Here is a 12,473-nt window from a genome sequence, read left to right as displayed (position 1 = left end):
CGGATCTCTGATTTCGAGGTGAGCCGGGACTATAGAGTGAGTTTCGGGATGCCCAGGGATACAAAGAGAAACCACGAGTCAAAAGAGACAGATGCAGAGAAGTTAAATAAAATGGAGAGTTTTATGGGGAATGCATAGATAATACTGGGAGGCAGGAATAGAATAGAGTTTGTGGGTAGCCTGGGGGCAGGTGGGCAGGGAAAGAGGGTGGGGGTCAGGTGGGGGAGGGAGGGAGGGAAGGAGAAAAGGAAGGAGGGAGGGAGGTAGGGAGATATGACTGAAATAGGTGGGCATTCGGGGGGCAATATGGAAACCTAGGGCAGTGGAAACTTTCTGGAACCTATGAGATTGACCCTAGAGAGAACTTCTGGTAAGGGAGAATACAGAGCCTGAACCAGCCATCTTCTGTAAGCAGGCTAGGCTTCCCGCGGTGGCACGGGGACACCAGGCAGCCGCAAGGTCTATGGCCTCCAACCTGCCCTGCCTGCAAGATGAGCAGTGGCAATGGAGGCTTGGAGCTTGTGGGAGGGGCCAACCAATGGCTGGTCTAAGCTGAGGTCCTCACCATGCTAGGAAACCCGAGCCTGACACTGCCTAGATGGCCAGGATCCGGAAGCTAGGCGGCTCAGAGACCTGGGGTCTGGGGTAGAACCAAACATTACTGACAAAAAAAAAGTCAATGAAATGATTCCTGATGATATCCTGCTATACTCCGAGATCAGGGCCTAGCCAAATCATCATCAGAGAGACTTCCTCCAGCAGCTGATGGGAGCAGAGACAGAGCTCCCCAGCCAAGGATTAGGCGGAACTCAGGGAACTCTGCAGAATAGGTGGAGGAAGGATTGTAGGACCCAGAGGGGTCAAGGACACGAGGAGAACTCGGCTCACAGAATCAAATAAGCAGGGCTCATAGGGACTCACAGAGACTGAAGTGGCACTCACAGAACCTGCGTGGGTCTCCCCTGGGCCCTCTATATATATGCTGTGGTCCCTTAGCTAGGGTGTTTGTTGGGCTCCTAACAATGGGAATGGGGGTTTCTCAGACTCTTTTGCCTGCTTATGGGACCTATTTCCTTCTACTGGGTTGCCTTTTCCAGCCTTGATATGAGGGCTTGTGCGTTCATTTATTTAAACACATTATCTGCAAGGTCTTCATAAACAAAACATGGCTACCTGTGATTTTTAACAAAACTGACATTAGTACATAAATAATAAAAGAAAAGCCCAGAACATGGATGAACAGCGAAGTCTCTGGAGCAGGAGACGGAAGGCCAGACATGAGGAGAGCTGTTCCATTGCTATTCCATTTTCAACACTAATTAAAATTCTTTGCTGTTGGGGGCTGACATAGGCCCTGAATTTCCTGTAACCAATTTGTTAGGCTTGCAGCTGCTCTGAGCAAAACACCTTGTTTTCCTGGGTTTGCAGCTGCTCTGAGCACGAGACCCTCAGGAGTTCCTGATGGCCGAGGAGTGGTTTATGGTGGGTTTGGCTGGGGTGTAGCTATCAGTTAAGGATCCATATAGAAGCCCCTCTGGTACACAATAAAATTGACATTCTTGTTTCAAGGATGACCCATGTCTCTGTGCGTCTTTGTGTGTTTAAATCTCCAGGCCCTTGCCCGGCTGGTGAATGGTCTCGTAGTGCAGGCGCCACACTATACGTGTAGTACCGTAATACACATAGTAGATGGTACACTTTGCACTACACCAAGAAGGCACACACCTTACACACTGGAAGGTGTAAAATGCCACTAAGTGTGAGATGCAGGCGGGATACACTGCCTCCAGCAAGACCATCTCTCCTCAGCCTCCCCCAACAGTGCGAGCAATTGGGGACCACGCATTCAAACGCTGGAGACTGTGGGAGACACGTTATTCAAACCGCCATGGTGAAAGGCCCAGTTGGAAGGCAGTAAGGAGAAGAATCAAAGGATGACCTGGACACTCTGTTCCAGCCTCTTCACACGCCCTCTCCCTCACACACACTCCTGCACACACCTGTACCACACACCCACATAAATAAATAAATACACAGAACTGTAATTGTTTGATTTTGGTTTTTTTTGTTGTTGTTTTCGTTTTGTTTGTTGTCTTTTTGAGACAGAGTCTCACTAGTAGCTCTGACTGTCCTAGAACTTACCACGTTGACCTGACTGGCCTTGAACTCCCAGAGATCCACCCGCCTCTGCCTCCTAAGTACTATAATTAAAGGCACGCACCGCTACAGCCAGCTGTATGAGAATTATAATTGAAATGGGATGGAATGCTAGTTGTCAGGGCCTGGGAGGGCGTGGAAGGGAAGGTCAATAGGCGCAAAATATCAGCTTTGCTATATGAAGAGGTCTTCGGCCATGTGAGTGGATTTCATATCACAGACCTGTACACCTAAAAATAACTTTTCTGCTGTGTGTATTTTTGCACGCACAACATCTGTCTGTGTTCTATGCGCTACCATACAGTTTGCGAGCTTCTGAGCTTCAGACAAGGGGCTGGAGGTTGAAACATACAAAGACACACACAGAGAGACAGAAACACTGGTAAGAAGCCTTATTTTCAATAGCACCATGGAGGCTTATATACCCAACAGTCAGGTGGGCCAACAGGTGAAAACCTTATCCTCTGATCCTCAAGGCCAAGGCAACACGTGCTCGCGAAGCAGAGCTGGTAAACAACTTTGACACAGCTTTCAGTAACTCAAATCAGAAGGAAAGTAAAGATCTCTAGCAGGGAAGAGCAGCTGGAGGCCAGGACTCCAAATGGTCCCAACATATTTTGACAAGCCCCCCCAAACCCCCTTCATAATTCACATATGCACAGTTTCAACCGAGCTTTGTTAACTCTCCCGACTCTGTCACTAATGCCCTCTGGGAGGATTTTTGTCTTTGGGATTTGTCTTCCTGCAGTAGGATGCCACCTCATAGTCTATGCTTGTGCCCAGTTCCCAGCTGCCTCCTTCCGCCTGCCCAGTGCTGGGATGAAAGGTGTGGACCACCACACCCAGCTAGCCTGAGAAATCTGAATAGTGGGATAGGTCTAATAACACCACTCACACGGGCCGCCACAGTCGCAGCCTTCCTAGGTCACCAAAAAGAGCTTTCCTGGGTGACTCTTGAGTGTCTTGGTTTACCCATATGGAATCCATCCAGTGGTCTGTACCCAGACAGATTCACTGTGAAGAAGCCCAGGCAAGGGCTCTACCGATAGGACTTGCCGATCCTGCCGTTTGCAAAGAAAAAGAAAAACATGCCTCTTTAGTCCATATCCGGGGCGTCTGGAGCATCGACCAAAACGCTACTGGCCTGATAGGCCATTGGGATGGACTCCTGGGGGCAATGGATCTCTAGTGGGGGCCCACACACAGGAACCAGGCGTTGTCCTGAAAAAAGAGAGGGTGATTGGACTTTCCTTCAGAACAAGCAGCTAGGGTCTTCCTCTGACGTTTCTAAATTAAAGTTCTTAACAAGTTTCTGAAATGACTGCCAACAAGTCAAACCGGACTCAATTGTAATTCATAATATAACCTGCAGATGGCGACACACCACTACTCTTTCTGCCTTTCTCGCTCCCTCCTCTGCATCAGAGCTGAGCAAGGCATCCCACCATAGGGAAGTGCTTCGAAAAGCCAGTTCATGCTCCAGGGATGGATCCTGATCCCACTGCCAGGGGCTCCTTAAACAGACCAAGCTGCACAACCGTCTCCCATATGCAGAGGGCCTAGCTCAGTCCCATGCACAGCCTGACACTCCTAATCATCCTGTCTCAGCTGCTGGCATGCTGGGATCACGGGTGTGAGCCACTATGCTCAACTCTGTAAGTATGCAGTGCTTCCGAATGGAACATATTAACAATGCCTTAATTTTTAAGTGGTCACAGTGCCATGGAATTGCAAAATATTGAATCAGAGATGAAAACTAATGCTTCCTACACATTCTTTTCTACCAGGCTTTAACCTTGCTTTTAACTTTTATTTTTAGGCAGGACCTCTCTGTGTTGACCACTTTGGCCTCAAACTCACAGAGATCCACCTGCCTCAGCCTCCAAAGTGCAGGGGTTAAAGGCATGCACCCAGCTAACCCTTACCACATCCAGCTGACCTCCACCATGCCCAGCTGATCTCCACCATGCCCAGCTGACCCCTATTATGCCCAGCTGACCCCCACCATGCCCAGCTGACCTCCACCATGCCCAGCTGACCCCCACCATGCCCAGCTGACCCCCACCACGTCCAACCAATCCCCACCACGCCCAGCTGACTTCCACTATGCCCAGATGACCCCCACCATGCCCAGCTGACCTCCACTATGCCCAGATGACCCCCACCATGCCCAGATGACCCCCACCATGCCCAGCTGACCTCCACCATGCCCAGATGACCCCCACCATGCCCAGCTGACCCCCCCATGCCCAGCTGACCTCCACCATGCCCAGATGACCCCCACCATGCCCAGATGACCCCCCATGCCCAGCTGACGCCCCCATGCCCAGCTGACCTCCACCATGCCCAGCTGACCTCCACTATGCCCAGATGACCCCCACCATGCCCAGATGACCCCCCATGCCCAGCTGACCCCCACCATGCCCAGCTAACCCCCACCATGCCCAATTGACCCTTCCTGTGATTTTGAGCCTCCTTTTGGGGTGAAAGAAGACTGGGTGGGGGGAGGGGCTTTTGGGCAGTAGCTTACCCTAGTCAAGTTGAGGACTGTCACCTGTCTTACTTTTACCACATTGTCTTGAGTTGCCTATGCCATGTGGCATAGGCAGTGTCGTTTCAGAGTCACGAGGGTTCTGTTCTCTTCTGAATTCATCCTCTTGAAGATCTAAGTAAATGTTTGAGAAGTTATGATATGAGTGCAAATCAAACAGAGTGATGGAAGGGAGGAGAGGGAAGGGAAGGGGAGGGGAGAAGAGGGAAGAGGAGAAGTGGGGAGAAAAAGAGAGGGGAGGGGAGAAGAGGGAAGAGGAGAAGTGGGGAAAAAAGAGAGGAGGGGAGGAGAGGAGAGGGAAGGGAAGGAGAGGAAAGGGGAGGAGAGGGAAGAGGAGAAGTGGGGAGAAAAAGAGAGGAGGGGAGGAGAGGAGAGTGAATGAAAGGGGAGGGGAGAGGAGGGGAGAAGAGGGAAGAGGAGAAGTGGGAAGAAAAAGAGGGGAGGGGAGGAGAGGAGAGGGAAGGGAAGGAGAGGAAAGGGGAGGAGAGGGAAGAGGAGAAGTGGGGAGAAAAAGAGAGGAGGGGAGGAGAGGAGAGTGAATGAAAGGGGAGGGGAGAGGAGGGGAGAAGAGGGAAGAGGAGAAGTGGGAAGAAAAAGAGGGGAGGGGAGGAGAGGAGAGGGAAGGGAAGGAGAGGAAAGGGGAGGAGAGGGGAGGGGAGAGAGAGAAGGGGAGGGCAGGAGAGGAGAAGGGAGGGGAGGAGAGGAGAGGAGAAGGAAGGAAAGGGGATGGGAAGAAAGGGAAAGAGAGAGGAGGGAAGGGAAGGGGAGCAGAGGGAAGGGAAAGGGGTGCAGAATATAGACAATAAGAGATGTTCAGTTGGAGCCACGGTTAGGAAGAGGTCACAGTGGGAGACAGCCCCTCTGTCACGTAGGCATTAGAGAAATCAGATTGCTAAGGACTTTGAACAGTGAGTAGAGAAATTTTAATTTTATCACACAGGCCATGTGGTATCATTACTGAGTTTTGAGCAGTGTAAATCATGATATTTAAGAATATTAGTTTGACTAGAGAGAATAAATCCAAATTTTAGATTAAATTTTATTGAATTTAGGTTTTGTCTTGTTTTTGCTTGAGACAGGATCTTGCTATACAGTCATGACTGGCCCTGAACTCCTTGTGTAGGCCAGGCTGGTATTTAGTTCTTGTCTGTTTCATTTTATTTTATTGAAACAGGGTGTTTGTTTATAAGGCAGGCTAGTCTCAAACTCCCAACCCTCCAGCCCGTGTGTGCGATCACCTCCACGGGTTAGTATTTCAGTGAAGAGTTTCCTTCGTCAGGACCATCTTCCCCACATCCTGCATGCCCGTCTGACCCTTTCTCCGGCGACCTATGAGGGAAGCTTAACTTGGCCTCTCTTTCCAAGCCTCAGCCTGCTTCCTCCCGGGGCCTCAAGCAATGACCTCACCCAGCACGAACTATCCTCGGCCTAGAATTTGTCACCTTACAGCTCGTCTTACTTGTGTCCCATAGTCCTCTTGCCCAAGCTTTATTGAAGTAGATTCGTTTCAAAACGCACAGGTGTTGTAAAAAGTATTTATCTATATATCGTGAGCGACTACTAAGCTCGTGAACATACCGGTCATCTCACACCAGCACCTACTGTGTATGAGAACTTTAAGATCTACCATATTGTCAAATTTCCAGTTCACATGGACCATATTGTTTTCCTACTCCCTCCTCTGCTTCCTACACCAAACTAAACTGTGGAGATAAGCGTCCACTCTGTGTGTCTAGCCTGCAGTAGTAGGGAACAGACATGGGGACAGGCAGCACATGAAGAGTTTTGTCAGCATTGGGAATGGAGAGGGAATGAATCAGGAGGAAGTCCCACAGACCCTGAGATGGACCCTGAGGAGAGTAATTCCCAGATTCGATCCTCATACTGGTGACTGACACGTCTAGAAACACCACTAAGCAACTCTGGAGCTGACCTGACAGGGTGATTTGGGTGTCACTCCTGTGAGACTTGAAGTAGTGGGAATAAACTCCAGCGACACTTCCTGTTAAGTATTTTTCCTTAGCTGACAAACCTCTCCACCAACGCAATAATCCCAATCAGACCAAATTAGAAAACACCCAGGTTTAATGGATGGCAATACTCCCGGGTGGCCCCCCAGGAAAACATGGAGAGGGGAACAGAGTACTGAAAGACCACAGAAAACTGGGAGACCATGTGTTCATTCTCTGGGGGGCAGTTTAAATAGCCTGTGGGGGTGGTCTTGACCTTCCCTGGGGAGGACTCACCTTTTGGCAGGCTTTTTTAGGTGGAGTGTGGACTGAGGCAACTCCCAGGGGAGGCAGCTTATGCTAGGAGCTGGGGTGAAGCTCCCAGCTAAACATTCCAGGCTTTTTGGATAAGGATGTTAGGGGCTGAGGTGATGTTTTTAACTAAACATTTTTTCCTTGCATATTTGGATGCTAAGAGGCTGGGGTAAAGATCCCGGCCAAACAATAATAAAGAGAGAAATATATAACACCCAAAATATTGCTGTTGAGTCTGGTAAAGAAAATTAGAACCGCATTTATTTCATCTAAATAAAATGCAAATTTTGTTTAAAGGGAAAAGAGGAAGGGTAGGGAAGGATAAGAGGAAACAGAATATTTAAAAGCCTCATTTGTTTTCCTTGCAGCATAGCTAAGAAGCATGAACTGGGCTCCATCCACAAAGTTGCCAGTCTACCCTTAGACTGGAGTTTCTTTTCTCCACATGTTGTAATTTTTAGTGCCTATTTTACAACTTTTGTAGTTGGGGAAAGGGCATGGCAAGGTAAGGGGCAGGATTGGTGAAGTCGTAAATTCAGTCTCCAGTACCAAAAGAGACAAGAGCGAATATTCAAGGATTACCAGGTACTGCAGGAAAACTAACAGAGACAGGCGTGGATACCAATAAACTTACCCAATGAGGGAACTCGTGGAGAATTATGGGAAACACAGTAATTGATACCCTCAGAGAACTGCAAACACAATTGTTCCAATCACAGTTTATGCGCCCTGGTGGCCTTCCCATCCATTCTGTATAGAGAACTCTGATCTTCAAGTTTTTATTTCCACACCAAATGTTCGGGTGAGTCACAGTATAACTTGTTCATCAGCAGTAGGGCAGAGGACACAGTTGGCTGGCTGAGACCACTCAGCTCCCCATCTTGGGTCATCAGAGAATGTTTCCCGTGTTCTACTTCCTACTTCTTAGCTTTTGCTGCTTCCTCTCGGGTCGCTCCACATCTCACTGGCCTCTTTCTAGTCCCCAATTCCTGAGAAAGAGAAAGCTGCAGTTGTAGAGATATATGTGAACGTTTTCTGTAATACTTCGGCTGGAGTTTTTCCTTGGGCTCTTGGTTTCTGAGAAGGGAAAAGATTACACAGCAATAATAAGGATAATTGGGGACGTATAGCTTGGGATGGACCCTCACCAGAGAGCTACGCACTTGCCATAAACACTTTGAAAAGAGTACCATACTGAACGGGCAGTGCTTAGGAGGCTTACACAGGAGGATCTCAAGTTTGAAATCACCTTGGGCTGTGTCATTACGATTCTGTCTCAATAAATACATAAGCAAAGAGGAAAGTGAAGGACGTGAGAATCAAAGTAACTATGAACCCCTGGGAAAGCAAAAGTCATACAAATACAATCATAGCATACACCGCATGACTCAGCTTGATATCATAGCCATATAATGATTATCAAGTCAACATTGATTAACAAGGCAGAAACTATAAAACAATTACAGTGGGTAGAAAGGAAGTGTGTCTGTGTGTATTTATGGAACAGGGGAAAACAGCCACACAATCAAGTTAAATAATAGAAAGCCACTGAATAAGAAAAAAATATTAGGGAGTTTGGAGATGGCTCAGTCTCTGAAGCACTTACGACACAACCAAAAGGCCAATTGGAATCCCTAGAACCCCATAGTAGAGCAGCGTGTACCCCAGCTCTGGGAAGGGAGAGGCAGCTGGATCCCTAGAGTTGGCCGGTCAGCCAGTCTGCCAAATCAGCGAGCTCCAGGTCAGTCAGAGACCCTGTCTTAAGAAACAGAAAGTGGGCGGTGACTGAGGACGAGAGCTGACATTAACCTCTGGCTTCCCTATGCATGCACACACATACTCACATTGTACCTGCATGCACACACACACCCACTCACACTGTACCTACATGGACACACAAACGAGCATGTGCACATTCTATGCCTCCTCCAAAACTAGCATAAGAATATTCCTTAGAAATGTGAGAATAGATATTGTCAGAAGTAGTTGAAAGAATTGTCCTAGGAGACCAGAAGCTTGGGAGATAATAATACTATCTTTACTATGTGTCTTGAGGTAGTTCTTTTTTTTTAACTCTATACATATATTAACCTGATGAAATAAAAATTTAAAAGAAAATAGCAGATGAATTGGGTATGGTGGCACATGCCTTCAATTCCAGCACATGGAAAGAGCCAGGAGAATCCGAAATCCAAGGCCAGTTATGGCTAAAAATGAATTTGGAGCCAGCATAGACTACAGGAGACCCTGTTTCAAAACAGAAAAGCAAGGGGGAGGTAAACGAGAGGAGAGGGGAGAGGAGCAGAGGGGTGGAGAGAAGAGAGGAGAGGAAAGGAGAGGAGAGGAGAGAGCACCAGGCATGGTTGCTCACATCTAGAATCCTAGCACAGGAAGGCTGAGGCAGGAGCATCATCAAGATAAACCTGGGCTACAGAATGAGACTCTCACTCAAACAATAATATTAACAATAATAAAGCATCAATGCTCACTTTCCCCCATCACCCCCTCCCAGGGTGTTTAGAGTTTGGTGAGGTCTGGTTCCCTGTTCTGTGTTTTCTGCTCCTCATTCTCAAAGCAATAACTATAAAAGCTACACAAAACAAAAGGCTAGGAACATTAGACCATTTGGCTCAGTTCTCCTTTAGCACACAACCAAAAGTCCTAGAAAAAGTCTGCAGTGTGGCTGCAGCCCCAGACCAGAAGACCCTGCAACAGGAAGCTGCCTTTTTTTTTTCAGTCAGTACTTCTGCTTCCTGAAGCGGAAGTCAGACCTGAGGGGGATTTCTTGGAAGGGAGAGCACCACCTGGAGGGTTGTGGTTTCTTGGGTATAACCACTATCTGAAGGCAGAAAGAAATGGAGAAATGAGTACAAGACAAGGAACTTCTGGAACCATGTGATGCCTTAGGACCCTCTTACATGGACATGAGAGCACCCAGATTGGGGAGTGTTCTTGACAGCTGGTCACTGTCTATGCAAACTTAGACGTTTCTGGAAAAGGGGGAATCTTAACTGAGAAAATCCTTCCATCAGATTGCCTGATAGGCAAGTCTGAAGGGTGCTTTCTAGATTAATAATAGATGATTAATGATTAATGATAGTTCCCTGGGCGGGCAGTTCTGGGGTTTGCAAAAAATAGGCTGAGCAAGCCATGGAGAGCAAGCCAGTAAGCAGCACCCTTCACGACTAGCGCTTCAGTTCCTGCCTTGGGTTCCTCACCTGACTTCCATCAGGGATGGGTGTGACCTGAGAGGTGGAGGCTGAAACAAACACTTTTCTTCCCAAGTTGCTTCTGCCCATGGTGTTTTACCACAGCAATAGAAACCCTAACGAAGACACCCTTGGTTCATGTGCCAAAGAATGCCAAGTTCCGTGGACGTGACAGGACACTTTGCTGCACACGCCAATGTAAAACAATACAGTTGAAGGGTTTTCAAGAGCTTTATATTTAAACAACTGTTATTTCTTGATACAGCTGATTTCTCCATGTTACCTGTCTCCCACCCAGTTTTCAACAGTGGAAGCCACTTTGGAGACTGCGATCCGTATTCAGTCTTTGTTTGTTTGTTTTAATGTGTTGGTTTTTGGTTTTTTGAGACAGGGTTTCTCAGAGTAGCCCTGGCTGTCCTGGAACTCACTCTGTAGAGCAGGCTGGCCTCGGACTCACAGAAATCTGCCCACCTCTGCCTCCCTAGTGCTGCGACTAAAGACATCCACCGCCACTGCTCGTTGAGGAGGGTAATTTGAATTGTGGGGGCCCAACTCAAGAAATTTCAGAGAGGAAGAACATTAGTAAGTGGCCTAGAGACCATTCTTGTGATGTTTGTCAAAGAATGTGGCTGATTTTTGCCCTTGCCCAAAAAATCTGCCTGAGGCTAAATTGAAGTTTGGGATGGCATTGGCAGAGGAGATTCCAAAACAGGCTAATATCGACTGTGTTGCCAGGTTATTGGTGGCTACTCTTACACAGATCTATAATGAAGAGCAGCAAGCTGAGCAAGGAAAAATGCAAACCATACAGTCTGAGGAGAAAAGGAGCACCAGGAAGTGGAAGTGAGCTGAGGGTTGCAGCTGATAGTTCTGTGGCTGTGTTTAAGGCATTGGCCATGGCTCCTGTTGAATGAATAAGAGAGGCCATAAACGACTGCTCCTCCACAAGCTACCACAAGCAAGATGGCTGTGCTGATTGCTGTAGTTATTCCAAAGTCTCTCTTTATTCTAGTGGGACTCATAAGTTCTACCTTGTGATAATGGGTAACATTGGTGATGCACCCATAAGAATGTAAGAATATGTACCAAGACCATACGAGGGGCTTCTTTAGGATTCCAGCAGGCACCCAGCATGCAGAGGCTTCTTTTATTATTTGTTTATTTATTTATTTATTTATTATGTATACAAGGGTACCAGACCTTATTACAGATGGTTGTGAGACACCATGTGGTTGCTAGGAATTGAACTCAGAACCTTTGGAAGAGCAGGCAATGCTCTTAACCACCAAGCCATCTCTCCAGACCCCGCAGAAGCTTCTTGTACAGTTTCTAGCTGCTATATTAGCATTGGTTAGTAAAAGGAAGAAGGGGAGATTGACACCGTTGGGCGTGCCTTTGAAAGTAAAATTAGTTTTTGGTGTTATTTGGACAGTGTCCAAAAATGATTTATCGCCCTTAAAGGTTCCATTATGGTAGAAAAATTGGTTAGGGCTTATCCAATCATTAGCCAAGGGTGCTGTCATCCAAATGAATAAATTCCTTTTTCCCTAGCAACAAACAACCCAGTGTTTATAAGCAGGGTTAAGGTTCTCCTTATCAAAGACCAAGAATTTTTTTTTGAAGAGGACCTCCACCAAGGATTGGGGAGGATCCTTTATATTTTCTGCTCTCCAAAAGGAGAGCAGTTTGTTCTTTCTACAATAGCCTGGCCTTGGGCATTATAGGGAATCCCTGTTGGGTGTTTGATTTTCCAGCTCTGTAAGAAGTCCTTAACGGTTTGAGAGTCATATGCTGGACCATTGTCAGTTTTTATTGCCCAGGGTACCGCCATAACAAACATGGCTGTCTTTAGTACCTTGATAGCTTCTGTAGCCTTCTCTCCTGTTTGGGTAAATGCACACACACAAGAGGAATGGGTGTCAATAATTACATGTATACACTTAAGCTTACCAAATGAGGCATAATGAGTGATATCCATCTGCCAAAGTGCATTGGGAACCAATCCTCTAGGGTTTATGCCTGCCTTATTCAGAGGCCCCAAAGGGGCCAATGGAGCAGATGTGGTATAAGTTCTAGTTAAATGTTTATAGCTGGGTAAGGGTAAACCAGGTAAAGCTTCTGCTAAGGACCGCCCATGACTCCCCTAGTTGTACTGATCCAGAATTTGGTTGGGTATAGGCCCTTTCCTTATGAATAACTCCTGGATCAGGAGTACACTAAGTACCACGAGCAACTGCTGACAGGCCTGAAGGGCAGCAAGTGGTGTATTTTCATAGACCGTCCCCAGAAGCT

General features: G+C 47.4%; 1 long non-coding RNA gene across 2 annotated transcripts in view; it reads right to left on the bottom strand.

The window, feature by feature from the left end:
* Positions 1-12,473, bottom strand: part of LOC142848769 (uncharacterized) — a 62,180-nt gene that overhangs the window by 15,352 nt on the left and 34,355 nt on the right. For both annotated transcript variants that reach the window (XR_012910470.1, XR_012910471.1), the window contains exons 2-3: positions 7,607-7,961; positions 4,688-4,822 (exon numbers count right to left, since the gene is read on the bottom strand). This is a non-coding gene — a long non-coding RNA (uncharacterized LOC142848769). The remainder of the gene's footprint in view (positions 1-4,687; positions 4,823-7,606; positions 7,962-12,473) is intronic.

This window comes from Microtus pennsylvanicus, chromosome 4, assembly GCF_037038515.1.
Source record: "Microtus pennsylvanicus isolate mMicPen1 chromosome 4, mMicPen1.hap1, whole genome shotgun sequence".
NCBI classification, from domain to species: Eukaryota; Metazoa; Chordata; class Mammalia; order Rodentia; family Cricetidae; genus Microtus; species Microtus pennsylvanicus.
This window is presented reverse-complemented; position numbering and strand designations above follow the sequence as displayed.